This window comes from Macaca mulatta, chromosome 4 (assembly GCF_049350105.2).
Source record: "Macaca mulatta isolate MMU2019108-1 chromosome 4, T2T-MMU8v2.0, whole genome shotgun sequence".
Classification (NCBI taxonomy): Eukaryota; Metazoa; Chordata; class Mammalia; order Primates; family Cercopithecidae; genus Macaca; species Macaca mulatta.
In genome coordinates, this window is record NC_133409.1 from 68,485,984 (window position 1) to 68,510,975 (window position 24,992).

Here is a 24,992-nt window from a genome sequence, read left to right on the forward strand (position 1 = left end):
CAGGGATATTGGTCGAAAATTGTCTTTTTTTGTTGTATCTCTGTCAGGCTTTGATATTGGGATGATGTTGGCCTCGTAAAATGAGGTAGGGAGGATTCCCTCTTTTTCTATTGATTGGAATAGTTTCAGAAGGAATGGTACCAACTCCTCCTTGTACCTCTGGTAGAATTCGGCTGTGAATCCATCTGGTCCTAGACTTTTTTTGGTTGGTAGGCTATTAATTATTGCCTCAATTTCAGAGCCTGCTATTGGTCTATTCAGGGATTCAACTTCTTCCTGGTTTAGTCTTGGGAGGGTGTAAGTGTCCAGGAAATTATCCATTTCTTCTAGATTTTCTAGTTTATTTACGTAGAGGTGTTTATATTATTCTCTGATGGTAGTTTGTATTTCTGTGGGGTTGGTGGTGATATCCCCTTTATCATTTTTTATTGCATCTGTTTGATTCTTCTCTCTTTTCCTCTTTATTAGTCTTGCTAGTGGTATATAAATTTTGTTGATCTTTTCCAAAAACCAGCTCCTGGATTCATTAATTTTTTTGGAGGGGTTTTGTGTCTCTATCTCCTTCAGTTCTGCTCTGATCTTAGTTATTTCTTGCCTTCTGCTAGCTTTTGAATGTGTTTGCTCTTGCTTCTCTAGTTCTTTTAATTGTGATGCTAGGGTTTCAATTTTAGATCTTTCCTGCTTTCTCTTGTGGGCATTTAGTGCTATAAATTTCCCTCTACACACTGCTTTAAATGTGTCCCAGAGATTCTGGTATGTTGTATCTTTGTTCTCAGTGGTTTTAAAGAACATCTTTATTTCTGCCTTCATTTCGTTATGTACCCAGTAGTCATTCAGGAGCAGGTTGTTCAGTTTCCATGTAGTTGAGCGGTTTTGATTGAGTTTCTTAGTTCTGAGTTCCAGTTTGATTGCACTGTGGTCCGAGAGACAGTTTGTTATAATATCTGTTCTTTTACATTTGCTGAGGAGTGCTTTACTTCCAACTATGTGGTTAATTTTGGAATAAGCATGATGTGGTGCTGAGAAGAATGTATATTCTGTTGATTTGGGGTGGAGAGTTCTGTAGATGTCTATTAGGTTCGCTTGGTGCAGAGTTGAGTTCAATTCCTGGATATCCTTGTTGACTTTCTGTCTCGTTGATCTGTCTAATGTTGACAATGGGGTGTTAAAGTCTCCCATTATTATTGTATGGGAGTCTAAGTCTCTTTGTAAGTCTCTAAGGACTTGCTTTATGAATCTGGGTGCTCCTGTATTGGGTGCATATATATTTAGGATAGTTAGCTCTTCGTGATGAATTGATCCCTTTACCATTATGTAATGGCCTTCTTTGTCTCTTTTGATCTTTGATGGTTTAAAGTCTATTTTATCAGAGACTAGGATTGCAACCCTGCTTTTTTTGTTTTCCATTTGCTTGGTAGATCTTCCTCCATCCCTTTATTTTGAGCCTATGTATGTCTCTGCGTGTGAGATGGGTCTTCTGAATACAGCAAACTGATGGTTCTTGACTCTTTATCCAATTTGTCAGTCTGTGTCTTTTAATTGGACCATTTAGTCCATTTACATTTAAGGTTTATGTTGTTATGTGTGAACTTGATCCTGTCATTATGATATTAGCTGGTTATTTTGCTCGCTAGTTGATGCAGTTTCTTCCTAGCATCGATGGACTTTACATTTTGACATGTTTTTGCAATGGCTGGTACCTGTTGTTCCTTTCCATGTTTAGTGCTTCCTTCAGGATCTCTTGTAGGGCAGGCCTGGTGGTGACAAAATCTCTTAGCATTTACTTGTCTGTAAAGGATTTTATTTCTCCTTCACTTATGAAGCTTAGTTTGGCTGGATATGAAATTCTGGGTTGAAAATTCTTTTCTTTAAGAATGTTGAATATTGGCCCCCACTCTCTTCTGGCTTGTAGAGTTTCTGCCGAGAGATCTGCTGTTAGTCTGATGGGCTTCCCTTTGTGTGTGACCCGACCTTTCTCTCTGGCTTTCCTTAACATTTTTTCCTTCATTTCAACTTTGGTGAATCTGACAATTATGTGTCTTGGAGTTGCTCTTCTCGAGGAGTATCTTTGTGGCGTTCTCTGTATTTCCTGAATTTGAATGGTGGCCTGCCTTACGAGGTTGGGGAAGTTCTCCTGGATGATATCCTGCAGAGTGTGTTCCAACTTGGTTCCATTTTCCCCATCACTTTCAGGCACACCAATCAGACGTAGATTTGGTCTTTTCACATAATCCCATATTTCTTGGAGGCTTTGTTCATTTCTTTTTACTCTTTTTTCTCTACACTTCTCGCTTCATTTCATTCATTTGATCTTCAGTCGCTGATGCTCTTTCTTCCAGTTGATCGAGTCGGTTACTGAAGCTTGTGCATTTGTCACGTAGTTCTTTTGTTATGGTTTTCATCTCTATCAGTTCTTTTATGGACTTCTCTACATTGGTTATTCTAGTTAGCCATTTGTCAAATCTTTTTTCAAGGTTTTTAGTTTCTTTGCACTGGTTACGTAGTTCCTCCTTTAGCTCTGAGAAGTCTGATCGACTGAAGCCTTCTTCTCTCAACTTGTCAAAGTCATTCTCCATCCAGTGTTGTTCCGTTGCTAGCAATGAGCTGTGTTCCTTTGGAGGGGTAGATGCACTCTGATTTTTTGAATTTCCAGCTTTTCTGCACTGCTTTTTCCCTATCTTTGTGGTTTTATCTGCCTTTGGTCTTTGATGATGGTGATGTACTGATGGGGTTTTGGTGTGGGTGTCCTTTCTGTTTGTTAGTTTTCCTTCTAACAGTCAGGACCCTCAGCTGTAGGTCTGTTGGAGTTTGCTTGAGGTCCCCTCCAGACCCTGTTTGCCTGGGTATCAGCAGCAGAGGCTGCAGAAGATAGAATATTGCTGAAAAGCAAGTGTTGCTGTCTGATTCTTGCTCTGGAAGCGTCGTCTCAGGGGTGTACCCTGCCGTATGAGGTGTGAGGTGTCAGTCTGCACCTAGTAGGGGATGTCTCCCAGTTAGGCTACTCAGGGGTCAGGGACCCACTTGAGCAGGCAGTCTGTCTGTTCTCAGATCTCAACCTCCGTGCTGGGAGATCCACCGCTCTCTTCACAGCTGTCAGATGGGGGCATTTACCTCTGCCGAGGTTTCTGCTGCTTTTTGTTTAGCTATGACCTGTCCCCAGAGGAGGAGTCTACAGAGGCAGGCCGGCCTCCTTGAGCTGTGGTGGGCTCCACCCAATTCGAGCTTCCCAGAGGCTTTGTTTACCTTCTTAAGCCTCAGCAATGGCAGGCGCCCCTCCCCCAGCCTCACTGCCGGCTTTCAGTTAGATCTCAGACTGCTGTGCTAGCAATGAGGGAGGCTCCATGGGCGTGGGACCCTCTGGGTCAGGTGTGGGATATAATCTCCTGGTGTGCCATTTGCTAAGACCCTTGGTAAAGTGCAGTATTAGGGTGGGAGTTACCCGATTTTCCAGGTGTTGTGTGTCTCAATTTCCTTTGGCTAGGAAAAGGAATTCCCTCACCCCTTGTGCTTCCCAGGTGAGGTGATGTGTTGCCCTGCTTCAGCTCTTGCTGGTCGGGCTGCACCTGCAGACCAGCGCCAACTGTCCGACATGACCTAGTGAGATGAACCCGGTACCTCAGTTGAAAATGCAGAAATCACCTGTCTTCTGTGTCACTCACGCTGGGAGCTGGAGGCTGGAGCTGTTCCTATTCAGCCATCTTGGGCATGCCCCCCGAGTTTCGTTCTTGCTGCCCATGCTGGAGTGCAGCAGCACAATCTGAGCTCACCACAGCCTCCACCTCCTGGGTTCAAGCGATTCTCCTGCCTCAGCCTCCAGAGTAGCTGAGTTTACAGGCATGCACCACCATGCCCAGATAATTTTTGTATTCTTTGTAGAGACGGGGTTTCTTCATGTTGGTCAGGCTTGTCTCAAACTCCAGACCTCAGGTGATCCAACCACCTTGGCCTCCCAAAGTGCTGGGATTACAGGTGTAAGCCACCGTGCACAGCCTAAGAACAGCTCTCTGTCACAGAGAGACCCATAGGGCCCAAAGAGCCGGTTAGGACCAGGTATGCCATCTGCATAAGGTAGAGTCTCTAGCAGCCCCCACCCCATTCTTTGATCATGCAGGCTGGCTCTTAGTTTGTGCTGCTCTGCACTACTTACCTGCCTGTGATAAAAGGGGTTGGTGAGTTTCTGTGCCTGTTCCCAGGCACCTTCTTGCAGCTGCAGGCATCCCCACACTGTGCACGCTTCCGGCTTCCCTATCTTAGTGTGCCTAAAGAAATGGACAGGGGCCAGGTGCCATGGTTCACATTTGTAATCCCAGCACTTTGGGAAGCTGAGGCGGGTGGATCAGCTGAAGTTAGGAGTTCAAGATCAGCCTGGCCAACATGGCAAACCCTGTCTCTGCTAAAAATACAAACATTAGCTGGACATGGTCATGGGCGCTTGTAATCCCAGCTACTTGGGAAGCTGAGGCAGGAAAATCACTTGAACCTGGGAGACAGAGGTTGTGGGATGAGCCAAGATCACACCATTGCACTCCAGCCTGGGCGACAAGAGCAAAACTCCCTCAAAAACAAAAAACCAAAAAATAAAACAAAACAAAAAAACAAAGGAAGAAGGGAAATGGACAGGAATATGCTCACTGAGCCCCACTGTTTTTGCAGGGGCCCATCCTATGTATGTGAAGTTCGATCATTATCCAGGTAGTTCCTCCTTCTGTGCCCAAGTTGCTTATCTGCATTTTACAGCCTGATCTTTTAGGCTTCTCTTTGTTAGAAGACAAGTTATTTCTTTGAACTGCTTGAGGTTAAAAAGGGAGCAGTTTCTGAGCTGCTTTTTGTTAGAAAGAAAGTTTTTAGCTGGGGACTCTCTTTACCCTGTCTACCTAAATGATTTCTTTCTTATCTCCTATAATAACAGGAGGATGGGAGGGACAAGAGTTTTGGAAGGGGCCAGAGGGCACGGCCGGACTCAGGTAAGGCTGGCACCTCCACTGTGCCCTAGGGCAGAAGGAGCCTGAACTACCGGGACACAGGCGTGACCAGGGGTGAGGGAGGGGATCTCACAGAAACAGGAGCACACACATCCCAGACAAACACAGATGCTCTCTTCTCACTGACTTTCCACCACACAAACCCTCCAGCACCCCCAGGGCTCCCTGCCCTTAAACTTCACCCTACACTTTGCTGCACTTGCCTGCAACCAGGGGCTCAGCAGACACTTCCCTCCCAATCCCCTCACTGTATCCAGAATTGGTGGGTTCTTGGTCTCACTGACTTCAAGAATGAAGCCGCGGACCCTTGCGGTGAGTGTTACAGTTCTTAAAGATGGTGTGTCCAGGGTTTGTTCCTTCAGACGTTCAGATGTGTCTAGAGTTTCTTCCTTCTGGTGGGTTTGTGGTCTCGCTGTCAGGAGTGAAGCTGCAGACTTTCCTGGGGGGTGTTACAGCTCTTAAAGGCAGCACATCTGGAGTTGTTCGTTCTTCCCAGTGGGTTCGTGATCTTGGTGGCTTCAGGAGTGAAGCTGCAGACCTTTGCAGTAAGTGTTACAGCTCATAAAGGCAGCATGGACCCAAAGAGTGAGTAGCAGCAAGATTTACTGAAAAGAAGGAAAGAACAAAGCTTCCACAGTGTGGAAGGGGACCCAAGAGGGTTACCCCTGGCTGGCCAGGGCAGCCTGCTTTTATTCCCTTATCTGACCCCTCCCACATCCTGCTGATTGGTCCATTTTACAGAGAGCTGATTGGTCTATTTTACAGAGAGCTGATTGGTGCGTTTCGACAGAGTGTTGATTGGTACCTTTACAATCCTTGAGCTAGACACAGAGTGCTAGAGGGAAAAGTTCTCCAAGTCCCCACTAGGTTAGCTAGACATAGAGTTAGCTAGGTACAGAGTACCAACTGGTGTATTTACAAACCTTAAGCTAGACACAGAGTACTGATTGGTGTATTTACAAACCCTGAGCTAGACACAGAGTGCTGATTGGTGTATTTAGGATCCTCTAGCTAGACATAAAAGTTCTCCAAGTCTCCACCAGATTAGCTAGATACAGAGTGCTGATTGGTGCACATACAATCCTCTGGCTAGATATAAAAGTTCTCCAAGTCCCCATCCAGCTCAGGAGCCCAGCTGGCTTCACCTAGTGGATCCTTCACCCGGGCTGCAGGCGGAGCTGCCCACCAGTCCCCAGTGGCGCCTGCACTCCTCAGCCCTTGGGCTGTGGATGGGATCGGTGGCAACTGAATAGGGGGTGGCGCCCATCGGGGAGGCTGGGGCCTCCGGGAGCCCACTGCAGTGGGGGAGCTCAGACATGAAGGGCTGCAGGTCCCAAGGCCCGGCAAGAATTTGAGTGCAGCGCTGGCGGGCCAGCACTGCTGGGGGACCCGGTGCAACCTCCACAGCTGCTGGCCTGGGTGCCAAGCCCCTCACTACCCTGGGCCTGTGGCGCCTGCCAGCCGCTCCCGGTGCAGGGCCCACTGAGCCGGTGACTGCACCTGCCAGAACTCGCACTGGCCTGCCAGCGCCGCTCGCAGCTCCAGTCTCTGCCCCGGCCTCTCCCTCCACACCTCCCTGCAAGCAGAGGGAGGCAGCTCCGGCCTCAGCTAGCCCAGAGAGGGGCTCCCATGGTGCCGTGGCGGGCTGAAGGGCTCCTCAAGCACCGCCAGAATGGAGGCCGAGACCGAGGAGGCGCTGAGAGTGAGGGCTGCTAGCACATTGTCACCTTTCATCACTACCCACTGCCACCAAACAGGTCACATCATTTTACCTTCAATCTCAGTCCAGCCCTCTCACCCCACAGGCCTCCCTCACCTCCCCATCCATGAGGAGGCTCTCACCACCTCCCACAACAACCGACACCTTCTCCTCCTTGCTGAGTACACACCCACACACCCCAGAACCTGTGCAGGGGGGATGGGAAGTACCATTCTCCCCAGGATGACCCTGGGAATGCAGATGAGTAGAGGCACCCACTTCTACCCTTGGACCAAGACCTCCTATTCTTCCTATTCAGGAGCCAGCATCATATAGAATGGTAGGCTGGAGGTGGGAAACACTTTCTAGAAAGGAAGGCAGGAGGCACTTTGGTCTTTTCAAGGCATGGATTATCTGTCTGTGTGTCAAGTCCTGTCCCTTTGTAGAGCAACAGCCGGCCAGGACAACCTGAAAATAAAAGAGGGAACAGAGTTGGACACTGGCCTAGGTTACTGACCCCAGATGAGGATACACACAGTGACACAACAGTTGATGGACCATCCCCTAGGGTGGCATCTCCAGACGGGGTCTCAGGTGCAACTCCTAAAGTCAGAGCCAGTTCCTGCTCTGTCTGTGACTTCTGGGTGGTGTGGATGTGATGGGAGCCAGGGTTCCATGGTTTGGGGTCTACTCTCCCCTCCTTTGCTGCTGAGTGGCATCTATAGTTCACCTGAGCCATCAGGGACCCTCCCTGAAGCCTCAGGTGTGAACTGAGGGTGAGAGGGTGCAGTCATGTGGTGTCCTGGGAATTGGGGCCAACTTCTTGTGCAGCTTCTCGGTTCCCTGTGGCCCTGCTCCTGCCCATCCCAGGAGAACCACCTGCATCTTCTCATTGCTGGGCCTATCTTCCTAGTGACATATAGGGTGAGGAGCCCATCCCATGGTGGGCAGCTCTGAGGCCGTGTGGTCACTGCCCTCCCATGGCTGGAGGCCTCATCTCTGCCAGGGCCTAGGACGATACAGGAACCACTTTTGAAGGGTGTGATTTATTTCCTGGTGCCAGTAGCATGGGCTTGCTTCTGGGCATTAGGGGACCTTGTTGATTCTCCAGTTAGAAATTGCTATGGACTCTACACAAAACTTTTTTCAACCACAGATACTTCTAGGATCTAACGTGTACTGAGTCCTAGGGCCCTAGTGACAGGTCCAGCCACACTCATCACGCATGGATTGTCTGTGGCTACTATCAAGATACAGGGGGAGAGTTGATCAGTGACAACAGGGACTATGTTGCCAGCAAGCCCCTTATATTCACAATACAGGCCCTCACAGCAAGCTCTGCGGGCCATGCGTGTATGTGGGGAAGTCGGACTTTGCACTTGTTGTGAGGTTGAAGGGTCTTTCCTCATTGGAATGTGGACTCTGCTTCTAGTAATGGATCCTGGGTCTGTCTGAGAAGTGGCTTAGTGCTGGAAACTCGGCAAAGTAATACAGTTTTTTATGAAATGTCCACTTTCCTCTTCCAAATCATCCATCTCTCTGTTTTGTCTTTATTTATTGTGGTTAAAGTCCAGCAGGATCCGGGTGAGTCTCCATCTGTTTTGCCTCTTGGTCCCCCTTGTTCTATGAGCCATGAGCGTAGCTCTCTGTGGCTCAGGACTCCAGCTGGCATTGTGACTTCTCTAATCATTTTTGTCATTGCACTTTCCCTTCTCCTGACAGGTGACAGCCTCCACCTGGGATCGGTTGTTTCAGATCATTACTCCTGGGAGCCACTTAGGGAACAGCATTTCCTACCCTGGCTTTCAGCGACAGGCATCCCTGCGTTTCTTGACAGTCTGCTGCCTTCTCTCAGGGCCTGCTTTATATGCTGGATAAACAGGAGTCCTCCAGGCTTCCCAGGAGCACAGAGGATGGACATTGTTCTGGATTTTCACACTCAGACCCCTCTAGCATGGGCACTTCTCTGAGCCTGTGATCCCTTCCTCTACACCGTGCCTTAGAAGTTCTAGATTTTCTACTTCTCGCCCTGTGAACCATCCCTTTTCCAAGGTTTCAGGAATGCATCTCATAGCAGATGGGCATCATCACCAGGGGCTTTGCTAACGTTTAAATCCTGGGACTATGACAATAATCTCTTTTTGATTCCAATTGGATTCTGTCCTTATCCCACTCACTGAGCTGGAGCATCCTAGGGCAGCTCCCACACCCTCTCCCACCTCCCGCAGTCCACAGGGGCTGCTGCCAAAGATCCTCCTCATCCAGGCCTTTTCCTGCCACAGCAGGCCTGGCACCTCCATGACAAGGTCATGTGCTGACCCATGTGGGCAGAACCCAGGTGGGATATGTCTTGGGAGGATGCATGGTTTCATGGCTACAGGGACCTTCCTTGCCTTGTACTCAAGAAAGGGAGACATTCTAGTCTTTAACTAGTTGACATGACAGTCCTGGCTGGGGCACATCTTGCTCTGCCAGCCCAGCCCCTCAGAGATATTTACTTGCAGTCACCATAAGGAAGAGGAGGGGTCTCAGGTTCCACTTCCCCCCACACCAGCCCTCTCCTGTGTTTATCTTCCGCACACACACACTATCTTTGCTATGACTTCATCATCACTCCTAAGTTCAGACCTGAACCACAGTGGTGTGAAGTTCAAGACCAGGTGGATGAAAGGCCTTTTCTTCACTATGACTGTTTTAACCACAAGGCCAAAGCCTTTGCTTCTCTGGGGAGGAAGGTCAATGTCACAAAAGCCTGGGAAGAACAAACTGAAACCCTAAGAGACGTGGTAGATTTCCTCAAAGAGCAATTGGCTGACATTCAAGTGGAGAATTGAATACCCAGTGGTAAGTTTAAAATGGCCCAGGACAGGAGGGAGCAGACACTATAGTAGCTTAGAAGGCTTTAATGGGTTCATGCAAAAAATAAACCAGGTTGGCGTCCTTGCATGTGTGTGCCTAATCTCAGCTGGTCCACCCGAGACCACCTGAACACAAACCCTAGTCCCCTGCACGGCGCCTTATCCGCTCCGACAAGGTGAAAGAAACAATCATGAACCAGGAAAAACCTGCCAAACTGCAGGCACAAGTGTACATTGGTGGGAAGGGACCTGCTCGCAGAAAGAAGAAGGTGGTTCATAGAACAGCCACAACAGAAGATAAAAACTTTCAGTTCTCCTTAAAGAAGTTAGGGGTAAACAATATCTCTGGTATTGAAGAGGTGAATGTGTTTACAAACCAAGGAAGAGTGATCCACTTTAACAACCCTGAAGTTCAGACATCTCTGGCAGGGAAACCTTTCACCATTACAGGCCATGCTAAGACAAAGCAGCTGACAGCAATGCTACCCAGCATCTTCATCCAGCTTGGTGCAGACTGTCTGACTAGTTTAAGGAGACTGGCTGAAGCTCTGCCCAAACAGTCTGTGGATAGACCAGCACCACTTGCAACTGGAGAGGATGATGATGATGAAGTTACTGATCTTGTAGAGAATTTTGATGAGGCTTCCAAGCATGAGGCAAAATGAATTGAGCCAACTTCTGAAGATAAAACTTGAAGAAGTTACTAGGAACTGCTATTTTCTATTATGACTGCTTTTTAAGAAATGTTTGTTTATGGATATGATAAAATCTAGGTCACCAATACTTTTAAGCCCAAGCCCCTTGGACACTGAGCTCCTTTCAGTTTTTGCATATACACAATTTATTCTTTGCAGCTAATTAAGCCGAAGAAGCCTGGGAATAAAGTTTGAAACAAAGGTTAATAATGTTCTTTGCCTAGTTAAAAAATAAATTTATTGATTAAAAATAAACAAACAGGCCAGGCGCGGTGGCTCACGCCTGTAATCCCAGCACTTTGGGAGGCCGAGGCGGGTGGATCACAAGGTCAGGAGATCGAGACCACGGTGAAACCCCATCTCTACTAAAAATACAAAAAATTAGCCGGGCGCGGTGGCGGGCACCTGTAGTCCCAGCTACTCAGGAGGCTGAGGCAGGAGAATGGCGTAAACCCAGGAGGCGGAGCTTGCAGTGAGCTGAGATCGCGCCACTGCACTCCAGCCTGGGCGACAGAGCGAGACTCCATCTCAAAAAAAAAAAAAAATAATAATAATAATAATAAACAAATCAGGTTTATATCACTCAAGAGGTCAAAGAGCAAGGGCAGCAGACAGGAAAGGAAGCAGGGTGGGACTCAGAATTTCTCAAGATCAGAGCTGATCTCTTTCCAATGGGGCAGAGCCCCTCATTCTGCGGGCCAGGATGTCTTGTGAGCACGAAGCCCATGGACACGGCAGAGGATCTTGACAGTTCCTCTTCAATGGACAGAGGTTCCTCCTCTTTGACCCAAACAACAGAAAGTGGACAGTGCTTCATCCTGGAGCCAAGAAGATGAAAGAGAAGTGGGAGAAGAACGGGGATGTGACCAGGTTCTTCCAGAAGATTTCACTGGGAGACTGAAACTTGGCTTGAGGAATTCTTGATACACTGGGAAAACATGCTGAAGCGAACAAGTAAGTGGGAAAAAAACAAAGGTTGCTGTCCTGAGTTCAGATCTAATCAGCCCTGTGTGTGTGTGTGTGTGTGTGTGTGTGTGTGTGTGTGTGTTTGAGTGAATGTGAACAGGACCCCCTCATAGAGGGCTCCTCCTTGGGGTGCCTGTGCTCTCCTATCCTCCTCTCCCTTCTCACTCCTGACTCCTCTTCCTCACTGCACTTGCTTTTGCTCCTCTCCTTGTGGATTTATCACCAGCCTCAAGACTGCAGGTGTCACTGGGTTTTCAGATGTGGAAAAGTGATCTGGGTTCTCCTTCACCATTTAAACCAACATTTGTATCCTTTCTGAAGGCTGAAGATGACACCAAAAAGCCCCTGTGAGCATGGTCTCGATCAAACTTGCCCTTCTGGCTGGCCACCTGCCCACCACCTACTGTGTATGTCCAGAGGCCTCCAGCAGATCATGATGACACCATGGACCCAATAGCTTTTTCACTGCCTTGATCCCTTTTGTCAACAATTTTACCACTGGTTATTCCTAACATCTTATGCTATTTTCTCTTGGTGCTACCTGATGGAATTTTTGCACTTAAAGTTCTGGCTGACTAAACAAGATATGTCAACATTTTCTTTCTTCTGCTTTTGTTTGGAAAATCAGTTACTTCTTTGAATGGTGACACTGTTCTTCCAAATGATATTGTCAATAAAACAATCATGTTAGACTTCAGGCCTCCAGGGATTCCTTTCATGTCCTGAAAGATAATTATTTAAATATCTAATAAAAATTATGTTAATGATTGTTTCCTATAGTAATTTATTACCCTGTACTGATATTTAAATAAAGAGTTCTATGTCCCAAAAACCTACTGAGTTTGGAATTTTGTTGTATTATCCAGTAGAGAATTAATGTTATTTCATTTTTCCTCCATGATAGGGAGTAATAAATGAGTGATTCTGCTAGATTTTGTATGGAAACAGAGAATCTACAAAACATGACTGAAAAAATCAGAGACAATACAAATACATGGAAAAATATTTCATGCTAATGGGTTGGAAGAATCAATATAGTTAAAATGGCCATACTTCCAAAAGCAATTTATAGATGAAACATTATCCTTATCAATATCAATGTCATTTTTCACAGAATTAGAAGAATGTAATCTAAAAGCGATTTGGAATTTAAAAAGAGCCCAAATAGCCAAAACAATCATAAGCAAAAAGAACAAAGCCAGAGACATCACATTGCCTAACTTCAAACTATAATATAAGGCTATGGTGATCAAAACAGAATGGTACTGGTACAAAAATAGACACTTAGGTCAGTGGAACAGAATCAAGAACTCAGAAAGAAACCTTCACACCTCCAGCCATGTAACCTTCAACAAAATCAACAAAAATAAGCAATGGGGAAAGACTCCCTATTCAACCAATGGTGCTAGGATAACTGGCTAACTGTGTGCAGAGGAATGAAACTGAACCCCATCTTTCACCATATATGTAAAATATCTCAACATGGATTAAAGATTTAAATGTAAGTCTTAAAACTATAAAAATCCTGGAAGATGACCTAGGAAATACCACTCTGGACATAGGACCTGGCAGAGATTTCATGATGAAGACACCAAAAGCAATTGCAACCAAAACCAAAAATTGACAAATGGGATCTCCTTAAACTAAAGAACTTCTGCACAGCAAAAGAAACTAGCAACACAGTAAACAGCCTATAGAACAGGAGAAATATCTGCACACTATGCAACTGACAAATGTCTAATATGCAGAATCTATAAGGAGCTTAAACAACTCAACAAGCAAGAACAAAAAACCCACTTAAAAAGTAAGCAAAGAACATGAACAGATGCTTTTCAAAAGAAGACCTGCAAGTGGCCAACAAACATGAAAAAATGCTCAATATGAATCATCATCAGAGAAATGCAGATCAAAACCATAGTGAGGTACCATCTTATACCAGTCAAATGGCAATTCTTAAAAAGTCGAAAAACCACAGATGTTGGTGAAGCTGAGGAGAAAAGTGAACACTTAGACACTGTTGCTGTGAAAGCAAACTAGTCCAGCCACTACGGAAAGCAGTTTGGAGATTTCTCAAAGAAGATAAAATAGAATTACCATTCAACCCAGCAATCCTACTGCTGGGGATATATCTAAAGGAAAATAATTTATTCAATCAAATAGACTCATATGTTCATTGCAGTGCTATTCTCATGAGCAAGGACACAGAATCAATCTAAGTGCCCAGCAGCAGTGGACTGAGTGCACCATGGAAATCTATGCAGCCACGAAAGATAACAAAATCATGTCCTTTTCAGCAACACAGATGGAGCTGGAGGCCATTATCCTAGGTGACCTAACAGAAGAACAGGCAACTGCATACTGCAGGTTCTCGTTTATAAGTGGGGGCTAAACATTAAATATACATGAATGTAAAGATGGGAACCACAGACACTGGAGATCACTAGACAGGGGAGGAAGGTGGGGCACGTGGGCTGAAGCACCACCCACTGGGTACCAAGCTTACTGTCTGGGTGATGGGATCGTTGGGACCCCAAGCTGCAGCCTCCCACAATTGACCCATGTAACAAACCTACACATGTACTCTTTAATCTGTAAAAAGAGTTGAAATTAAAAGTGAATAAAGAAAATAAAATGACACGAGGCAAAAACAAAAAATGGGTTTAACTGACAGGATGAGAGAGAACTCTGCACTATCAACTCGAACTCTGCTCTTAAAAAGAATACTCTAGTCATTTAAAATAAGTGTAGGGTACATGATCATAATCTTATACAGATCACATATGATTGTACCAAAACCCTACCATTAAACACTGTGTATGGAATTATGGATAATTGCCACCTTGTTATTTATACCCTTCTTTTTTTGTCCTATTTTCAAGTGGCATTTTTTGTTTATCCTCAGGGTCTCATTGCTTCCAGGGGTCTCTTTCTGTACCTACTACCTTCTTTTTCACTGTCCACCTCAGCCCTTCCTCTGGCCTGGGACTATGGCTTCCTTGGCACTGAAGGCACAAGGACTGCATTCAGCCTCAGGAGAGAGGAGGATGCAGGGCAGGCTGTGGGGGTGGCCTCGGCATTGCAGACCAGTCTAACAGTGCTCAGTCTCCATTGCAGACAGCTGCATTTCTCCACCATGTTGGCTAAAACCAAGCCAATCTTGCCCCTTTCTTGATTGGTTTTTGTCTCACTCTTCCCAATTACTTGTTGAAAATTCATATTCTTCCACCTCACATTTCTTTCTCCTTCTTGACTTCACATTGTATACTGATTTATTGTGCCCAGAAAATACTGGTCCCACCATGTCCTAAGTTACCATCTAAAGCATAGTGAATGAATGGACAAAAGGCCCCTGCCCCAATCACTGCCTCTCATTTATTCACTCACAGTGTTAGTACAGCCTCAGCAGCAACAGCGGACTGTGCTATGGATGCTTCCTTGAGGAAAACAGACAAAATCCCTGCTCCAGTGGGGACAGCAGGTGAACGTAATGAGCAGGTGCATTGCATCCGGTGTAGGAAGGTGACAGATGATTCAGGGGGCGGGGAACAAGGTTGTGGGGAGGAAGACCGGGAGGGGAGCCCCGAGGTCCTCAGTAGCCTGAACAGGAAGGTCTCCAAAAAATTTGACGTGTGAGTCCTGGCTTCAAGAAGGTGAGCATTCCCGCAGGAGGCAGAGCCCACAAATATGGCCTGCAGTGGTCCAGGGAAAATCCAGAAGGTGCCTCTGTAACATTTTCAAGACAACCCTAAAACAAAAGAAATACCCAAGAATGTATTTATTAAGTAATTAGGACCAAGCAATAAATATGTATGACCTAGCAATTTAATCGCCATTTAAGAAAGTATTTCACATGAATTGAAAAAGTTTATTTCATTCTCTTTTTTTTTTTTGAGCTGGAAGGGTTGGGTGTCATTTATTGACAGCAATTTATATACATTTGTTTCCTTCTCATCGTTGTTTCATTCCCAGCGCAGGCACAGAGCCCTTGAGAAAGGTAGTCTCTGAACCAGGGAGCCAGGAATGCAGGTCGGACACATTTTTGGCAGGCAAGTTCAGCTCCAGCAGGATGCAATCCTTCAAGTTGGAATTCCATTGGGTATTTGAAAGGCACCAAGGTGGGGGGTAGAGAGGGAGTCTCCAACAGGACTCACATTTCAGTCCAAGCCTCCTCATTATCCAACTCCTTACAAGTTTTAGGACATTGGGGGACAATAATCAGGCCCATCTGCCTCAACAGGGGCAGATTCTTCAACCTGTGTCCAGTTCACACACACCTGCTTCCGCTGGTCACACAGTTCAAGAGAATCAGCCTTATGTTAAAGGACAGATCGCGTCTTCTCTGCCCTTCCCCGGCACTTCTCTTCAGCGACATCTGTGCAGGAACTGCTGGGAAGATGGATACATAGACACTGGTTACATTTGTTGTGATGCAGTCATTCTATGCAATATCATGCAGAGATAAAAAGGAAAAGAATCTGTATGTGCTGGTCTTGGAAGATCTTCAAAGTGTGTTATTTTGGGATAGAATCTGCATGCAGCAGAGTGCCTATGGGCTTATCTTTGTTTTAAAAACCAGCATTGACACATACACACATCTGTACTATTAGTAAGGAAAACAGTGTTTCCATAACTTATTGCTAGTCTGTTTATCCATTTTAGGAAAAATCAGTGTAGTTGAAAAGCCATGGTGGCAGGAATTCGTCATCATCAGCCCAGATTCTACACTTCCCTACACATCGTGTTAACTGAGGTTGCCCGAGGAACAGGATGTGGAATGCAGCAGTCATGTTTCAGAGAGAAACCTAGAGTCAAGCTGGACCAGGGGTCTTGCCCTGACCTCTGCCTCTTCACCCAACCCCTACCTGGTCAGGCAGTGACCCTGGAGGGGCTGGGACAATGCTGAGAGGGCAGTGAAATGGGGAGGCAATGGTGAGGGCATGGTGAACACAGAGCACCCAGACCCCACAGCATCGAGGGAGGAGCTAGTGTGCTGTTGGGAGCTCTGGGAAGGCAGGGAGCCTGGGTGCAGCACTCACTGCTCCTCTTATCTGGGACAGGATTGTGGTGGATGATGAGAAGAGTTTCCTGAAGAGCACAGTTTCCAAGCCTGGCAGAATGACTCACCCCGGTTGCACTCACAGCCAAGACCCACTCAGCCTTTGGACCAATCTACCGCAGGGGCTGGTAAAGTCAGGAGTGTGAATACTACTGAGCCTTCTGCCAGGGCATAGGGAACAGCAGCCGAAGGATGGCCAGCAGGAGGCTCAGACTACCCTACCCCCAACTCTCTCACTTTGAGTGGGGAGGAAGCCTTGAGCCCAGGGTGTTGAGGTTTCAGTGAACTATGATCATGCCACTGCACTCCAGTGCAAGACAGAGCAAGACTCTGTCACACACAAGCTCACACACACAAATTAAATTGTGGTATGATACACGTAACATGAAAGTTTCCATCTTAACCATTTTTAAATGTAAAAGTTTATTTTTCAAAATGCAGTATTTTCACCTGCCTGAGCAGTCCTGGACCTTCTTCACCTGAATGTTTTCTTCCTAAAACAAGGACCACTTTAAATCAGACTTTGTTAGCTTTCAATAGCTGTTGTTACAAATTACTATAAATTTAGTGTCTTAAAACAACATACATTCATCCAGGCATGGTGACTCAGGCCTGTAATCCCACCACTTTGGGAGGCCGAGTTGGGCAGATCACTATGTCAAGAGATTGAGGCTGTCGCAAAACCCTGTCCTACTAATAATACAAAAACTAACTGGGCATGACGGCATGTGGCTGTAGTCCCAGCTACTCGGGAGGCCGAGGCAGGAGAATCACTTGAACCCAGGAGGTGGAGGTTGCACTGAGCCAAGATTGTGCCACTGCGCTCCAGCTTGGGTGACAAAGCAAGACTCCGTCTCAAAAAAAAAAAAAAGAAAGAAAGAAAGAAAGAAATACATATATTAAAAAGTATATGTAAGTATATAAGTATACGAAAATAAAACACATCCCAGTGTTGTGTGTGCCTACCTGCACCCCCAAACCCACACTGTGGCTTACTAGGCACTAGATTCCAGCTGTGGGTTACATCTGGAGAGCCCCTTATTGCTCCCCATAGACGACCAAAGCTGTATAGATGATTGTGACTATGAAGACATGTTTATGCATTGTAGAACCAGCTTAATATGTGAAATGGTAGATATTATTCAAGGGTGCTAGTCTAAACCAACAATCAGAGGTTTGTTCAGTGAGAAGTGATCTTACACATGGTCTGTCAAATAGGACCACACTTTTTGCCTCCAGGACTTTGCACATACTGTTCCCTCTGCTGCGATTGCTCTTCCTGTGGCTCTGTGACCAGCCACTTTCTTGTCTGTCTTGGGATTTTGGCATAAAGTCATCTCAGAAAGGCCCTCACTGACCACCAACCATGCTAATGCAGCCTCCGCCCCAATTACTCTCTGACTCAAAGCCATGCTCACTTCTTTCAAAATCCTCTTTTAACTAGCTCGTTTATTGATTTAACTTTTGTTTTCAGAGACAGGGTCTCACTCTCTTTCCCAGGCTGGAGTGCAGTGGTGCGATCATAGCTTATTGCAACCCTGAATTCCTGGCCTTAAATAAGGGATCCTCTCACCTCAGCCTCTGGAGTAGTTAGAACTACACACATGGCTATTTTTTTTTAATCTAAAATTTTTTAATATGTAATTTTTTAAATTTATTTTTTGTAGAGATAGGGATCTTGCTATGTTGCCCAGATGGGCCTGGAACTCCTGGCCTCAAACTCTCTTCCTACTTCGATTTCTCAAAGCACTGGGATTACAGGTGTGAGCCACTGTGTCCAGCCACTGATTTAAATTCTTGAATGTAGATTTTCTTCCCAACCAGACCACAAGTCCCATAAGGTTAAAGCCAGGTCTGGACTGTCCAGTGTGGTTTCTCTACAGCCTTGAATGGGGGCAGCCACAAAGCAGACTGGATTAGTTTTCCATTGCAACATAATAAATTGCCATAAACTTGGCAGCTTAAAGCAATGTGCTTTTATGATCTCACAGTTTCTGTGGATGAGAAGTCTAGGCATAACTTAGCCAGGCTCTCTGATCAAGGTCTCAAAGGTGGCAATCAGAGTGTTGGCTGAGGCTGGGGTCTCGTTTGAGTCTTGGCTCCTCTCCCATGCTCCTGTGTCGTTGAAAGAATTCATTTCCTTGTAGCTATAGAACTCACAGCAGCTTGCTTCTTCAAGGACAGTGGGAGAGCATGTCTCTGGCTTCAAATCTCTTCCTTCAAAAGCCTGAGATTCTCTTTTAAAGAGCTCACTTAAGTAGGTCAGGCTCAACTAACATAATCCCCCTTTGGATGAAGTCAGGGTCAACTGGTTAGGGACCTTAATTGCATCTGCAAAGTTCATCTCTGCCACATAATATAATCTAATCACAGGTGAAATCCCATCCTACCAGCAAGTCCCACCTACATGCAAAGAGAGGGTGTTACACAGGGTGTGTTTGCTGTGGGGATGGAGATCTTGTGGACCATCTAGAAAATTCTGACTACAACAGTGGCTCTCAATACATTTGTTGAATGAATAAAACACCTGCCCTTCCAAATGCCTTCCTTGATTTAAGATATTTCCTTTGCCAGGAGTTCTTTCCATCTTGCTGCCAACTTTACTTGTCAAAATCTCATTTATCCTCTGGCTCAGATTTGCTTCTCATTCATGACTTCCTCACTGTTTCAGGCAGGCAAAGGTTGGAATTTACCTTCCTCACTACATATGTGAGGCCAGATGCTTTTTTAGTTGTAACATTCTTATATAGCAATACACATGTACATTTACATAAAAGAGATCACATGGTTCCTGTTGACAACTGTGGACACTTTTTTCTTCTCTGCCCTTCCCCTTCCATCTGCCCCTCCATTTCCAAATACAACTTGTATTAAATAAAAAAAAACCCTATCTTTCCATGTTTTCCTTTGTATTCATATAATCCCATAACCCTACAAAGCTCATTTCTTTCTCTAGAACTCCTTTCTCTCTCTCTCTCTCTCTCTCTCTCTCACACACACACACACACACACACACACACACATATAAAAGGAACTTTTTTTTAAGGGAGGATGAGTCATTGTTTTAGAAAAATGTTATCATATGATATACATTTTTCTGCATCTTGATTTTCTCACTCAGTATCTCATAGAAATATCTTTGAGTCATCTTGCATAGCTCCAAATTAAAGTTAGTTCCTTATAACAGATGTGCATTATGTCATGGAGTGAATATACTCACAAAGTACTCAGCCATTCCCCTGGTAATAGGAATTTGTTTTGCTTTTGGTTCTGCATCACTATGAACAATGCTGCAGTAAGTATCTTTGTACATTTTGGTAAAAATGGAATGAATCTTCAACAGTTCAAGATCTGGGTGTATGCACTTTTAACAATTTTACTAAATGCTGCCAGATTGCCTTCAGAAGAGATTGCATATTCCATGTTTCTACTAGACTGTTGGAGAGTACATTTTCCCCACAGCCCAGCTGCAATGGTATTTATGGCACTTTTAAATTTTTGCCAGTGTGCTAGGCATAAAGCCATAACTCAGAGTTGAATATGAAATTTCTTGAATACTGAGGAATTCAAACTTATTTTCTTTTCCTTACTTGTTTTCCTTTACTTTCTTCTTTTTTTGCTTTTTCTTCCTTCCTCTCTCCTTCCCTCCCATCTTTCCTTATTTTTCTTTTTTAAACATTGAGACTTGCTCTTCTGGGAATGGTCTCTTTATAACCTTTGCCTCTTTCTGGTTAGTTTGTAAGAGTTCTCTGTATATAATAGAAATTAACCTTTATCTATCATTTACCTTACAATAATTTACAGATTTATAGTGTATATGTATATTTCATTTACATAATCTGGCAATGTACAAAATTTTAATATTCAAATATGCTAATTTTTTCTTTTATTTCTTCAAGATTTCCATTCTTGGTTTGTAAGATGTCCTTAACCTTTAGATTATATCTGTAGTATCCTAGATTTTCTTGCAAAATTTTAATTTTACTTTGTATAGTGAAGTCTTCAACTCATTAGAATTTAACTTCATAGAAGACATGAGATAGGGAGGCATTTTAATTTTAACCTTAATTTTATTGCAAATGGGAAACCAGTTGTTCTGGCATCATTTGCTAAAGAAGTCACCCTTTTCCTTTTCGAGTGAATTGCTGTCTTAAGTTACCTGGTGGTTTCTTGGGAGCTCAGCCAGCATGGTGAATGTTGGGTATAAGTTTTGTTTTCTCTCTAGCCAGCTTGAGTGAGCACAACATCCTAGGGTGTCTCTGCTTTGTTGGTTTACTCATTCATTTAACATTAGTTGGCATCTATTATGTCCTAGGCTGAAAAACATGCCCATTCTATGTCTTCTAGGTCTTTTTGGTTGAATACGAAATATAAGAAAAGTACAGGTCTTTGTCAACCAAGGAAAATAGTCCCTTAAAGTCAATTTACTGGAGACAGAGAGTCCAGATTTGAAAACAAAGAGTGGAAAACGTGATTGAGACTTTATCTTGAATAGTCGAATGAAAAGTTTTAGAGGAAGCGTATTTTCTTTTTCTTTTATTTTTTTCTTTTTCTTTTTCTTTTTTTTTTTTTTTGATACTGAGTCTCACTCTGTCGCCCAGGTGGGAGGGCAGTGGAGCAATCTCGGCTCACTGCAAGCTCCGCCTCCCAGGTTCACGCCGTTCTCTTGCCTCAGCCTCCCGAGTAGCTGGGACCACAGGTGCCCGCCACAACGGCTGACTAATTTCTTTTGTATTTTTAGTAGAGACGGGGTTTTACCATGTTAGCCAGGATGGTCTGGATCTCCTGACCTCGTGATCTTCCTGCCTCGGCCTCCCAAAGTGCTGGGATTACAGGCGTGAGCCACCACGCCCGGCCTATTTTCTTATATTTGACAAAATTGATGCTTTAATTGCAATGAAGGAGGCATTGATTTGGGCGTATCATTTTCCTATAAATTCCCTGCACTTCGTGTTTAACGTTCACAACTCTATAAAAGTAATTCAGTTTTGCAAAATATTTCAGAGCTCATTCATTCCCCCAAAGGACTCAATTCTTTTGTACACAAATAATTCTCCTTTTAAGTACCCATCAGGTAGTGTGTCATTAACTGGTCTAATTGCCATGTCTTCATGTGCCCATGGCTTCATGAGCTGTTCTCACCAATTTCACTTCCATGAAATTCACAAAATCCCATACTCTTTGCAAGATTTGCATTTCCACTTGGCACTGTTTTTCATTTACTTGCATTATGTGCACAGATGTTTTCGTGTCACCCTCAGGAAGGCTGCCTCTGAGGACCTGTTGGGGTTGGCACAGGGGAGACAAGTGCAGCTGTGACTGCAGAGGTGGATTTTGGAGATGAATGTTATAAGTGGTCAGTTCATTAGTGAACTCTTTTGGATTGTGATGGCTTCATCTCTCTACGTAACTTTGTAATAACTGTGGGGACTCCATTCATAAAGATTTGGACCATGTGAATTCCTTTATACAAAAAACTATAATCTACAAAATGGGAGAGTAATATCGCTGGAACACTCTGGGAGTTCTGAGAGGGGAGATGTTATGGCTGGGTGGGAGGCTCATGGGGAACTGGTGACATGGGTTTGCAGGAGTGGCAGGAGTCAGCTAAGCGGTTCTTGTGGGATGAGTTGGCTTTGGCTGTGTGGAGGGCATTCCAGCTAAAGGGACCAGCATGAGCAGATGCAGAGAGGAAGACACAAAGAGCAACACATGGGTCTCCCTTCAAGGAAGGATTTGCTGTTGGGCTACGGTGGCATATGGTCAGCAGACAACCTCCAGCTGGCAGCTGGAACCACCTTTACCATTGTCAACATCTCCCCCGGCCTGGCTTGCCCCCAGCTTCCTTTCACAAGGGTTGATACCTAAAAACAACTTCAACTGAAAACTCTATCTCAATCTCTGCTTCTGGAGACCCTAGGCCCAGGCAAGAGCAATGGGTTGGTGTGGGGGCTATGGTGGGGAATCCAGGTGGTCCAGCTCCAACAGCAGGAGTTCCTATCTGGTTCCAAGTTTTCATCATCAAGCCCATACATTCCTCAGATTGAGGGGTTCCATGGTTGATGAAAAGTATCATGTGTCATGCTTTGGGAATTTTGATCTGATTTGCCTGTGACATCAGGAGTAGACTTTTATTTTTATTTTTAAATGCCTATTTCTGTGCCCAGCTCAGACCTTTAACTGATGTCCAGGTTCATGCATTCAGCTGTGGTTGGGCTCTCTCCATCTCAAATCGTTGTGGGTTTTCCTCACCGCCTTCTCCCTGCACCCCCACCTCCGTGACGGTGGCTCTTCCTCCCCAGGTGCTCAGAGAGACATGGCCAGCTCCACTCCTCCCCTGGCACCCACCTTCTGACCGCTCAGCACCTCTGTCCCTCTGCTGTCTACACGGACCAATTCCTGCACTCTGCCTGCTCCCGTCACATCCCTACCTGGCTGCTCTCGGAGGAGGATCACACCGCAGCCCTTCCTGGTCTCCTGCTCAGCCTCCACCACAGTCTATTCTGTTCAGCGATTCAGATCATCCATGTCCTGCACCAAGCCCGAGTCTCCAGCCTCGCTCTGTGCAGCTACAGCCTTTCCCAGGTAGACAAAAAAAAAAAGGTTTATAGCAGGAAAGGTTGTGTCCCTTGAGCTAAAACATGGGTAGGGACAGCCTGGCCCTCTCACTTAAGCCAAACCTTGGCCTAGTGGCCAGGCCTTGGAAAGCAGGTGGTGCTGTCTCGTTTGCTTCTTACACAGTTCACGGGACATGATTCTGGCAGGACCCTTCCCCATCAAGAAGCCTCACCCCCTGTTTCACAGTGAGGAGCAGAGGCCCCTGGGGGACTTGATGGCTGGGGTGAGTCTCCAGTGAGACATGAGTAAATTACCTAATTAAGGCAGCTCCACTGAATACATTCTACATGCAGGCAATTTGTTGTTTACTTCCCACATAGACAAAGAAATGAAAATAGGAACTAAATCAACATCTCAGAAAGAAAAATTACCTTTGATGAATGAATGATAATGAAAGATTTCTTGATTATTGAAAGTGTGTGAAATGGTTCTCACCCCAAGGTCAAAAAGTTAATAGTCCCCACCCAAACCAAAGTGTCCATCATTTGTTCAGGAAAGTATTTGTTCAGCGCCTGCAACGTGCCAGGCATGTGGCTGGGCCTTATTGATGAAACAGTGGGAAAGTCAGATCAAAGGAGAACATTAATCAAATAGTCAAACAGATGACACAGATCAGAGCCCACCCACATTTCCTGGAGTCTGACATCTTGTGAGATTCTGGTAACAACAGGCCAGGAAGGAAGCGGATGCTGTTTGTGCAAAGAAGACAGTCAGTAGATGGGACTTGTTGGCAGTTGAACCCTCACAAGGTGATGCCTCTAATGTGTTTTAGATGCTCTCTTCTGAGGCCGGGTCATCCTTGGGGGTCCTGTCCTCCCCCTGCTCTCACCCCCATGGACAGTTCTGGACTAGGCAGGAATGACTGACCATCATGCCACAGTGGGGGCAGAAGAGATAAGGTTTGGGGCTGAGTGAACAGTCCAGGGAGTTGACGAGTGTCACTGGAGGAGGGGAGAAAGTGAGGGGGCGAATGGGGAAGAGGGTGGGGCCAGCTTCCTGCCAGCTGAGGGGGGTTTTGTGGTTCTCCCTGGCAGCTTGGATTCCCATGGACAGAGCTCGGGAGGCAGGTGGCCAGAGAACTCCCACCCTACCCCGTTCCTGTGGCACAGGGAGGATACCACATGGGTTGGGATGTGTTGCCTGAATCTGGGTGGAATACTGACCATTCACTGTTTCTTCTTTGTGTGTGCCTGGATGGCAAAGGAGAGGTCTATTTTATTGCAAACTGTTGCACTCCTCTCTTCTGTGATGAGTGCATTCAACCAGAATGTCTGAGATCCGTGAACTACTTGGTAACCAACTACTCCCAATAAAATTGCTCTAGTTCTTAGGACAATTCTTGGACACATTGAAGATTCAGTAAATATCTGTGGACCCACTGAATGTGTGCCTTAGGACCCAGGCAGGGGCACTGTCAGGGGACGGTGCTGTTAGGGGATGGTGCTGAGGAGCGGGAGTGGTCTCAGCATAGGGGCTTTGGGACCCAGGGTCCCCTTCTAAGGAAGCAGGAAAAGAGGAGGCAGCTGGGGCCTGGATATTGGAACCCATGCAGAGGGTGCCCCAAATTTGATAACAAGTGCCTCCTCTCAAAGTGAGGGCTGTGGGGTGGGTGTGACTGCAGTGGTGTGTTGGTTAAAAATATTTTTAAAAACTCTTTTGGAAAAAAAAAGCCCAACAACCCTGATTTGTAGCAATTGCCAATTTCCCAGATGTAAATACTCCCATCATGGCTGATTTCAAGCTGCCAAAGATGTAACCACCAATTAGCAAAGTTCCTGAACATTTCACAGTTGGCTCTCAGAGCCGGCTGCCTGCACTGCACTGGGCATAAGGGACTGTCTGGTCCCTACTAGGGGTCTCACAGTGGATGTGGGGTGGGTGCACCACGGGGCAGTGGGTGAGCCTGTATATACTGCTATGCAATGGGAAGCATTACTTGAATCACCCACAAAGTCCAACAGTGAGGACCTGGCAGATGTAGACCAATGAACACTAAAGGACTGGGACCAGCAGGGATGAGGATGAGGCAGAATTTCCCAAAGGGAATGGAGACCCTGCCAGGAGGAAAAGAGACTCCTGTGGAGGCTCTGGAGCGCTTGAGAATTTTTGAAAATGACT

General features: G+C 45.6%; 1 long non-coding RNA gene and 1 pseudogene across 3 annotated transcripts in view; both read left to right on the plus strand.

The window, feature by feature from the left end:
* The window catches only part of LOC144340298 (uncharacterized), a 94,788-nt gene that overhangs the window by 3,651 nt on the left and 66,145 nt on the right, over nt 1-24,992 (plus strand). For all 3 annotated transcript variants that reach the window (XR_013416236.1, XR_013416238.1, XR_013416239.1), the window contains exon 2: nt 22,559-22,841. This is a non-coding gene — a long non-coding RNA (uncharacterized LOC144340298). The remainder of the gene's footprint in view (nt 1-22,558; nt 22,842-24,992) is intronic.
* On the plus strand, nt 6,655-10,798 carry LOC696434 (transcription factor BTF3 homolog 4 pseudogene; annotated as a pseudogene).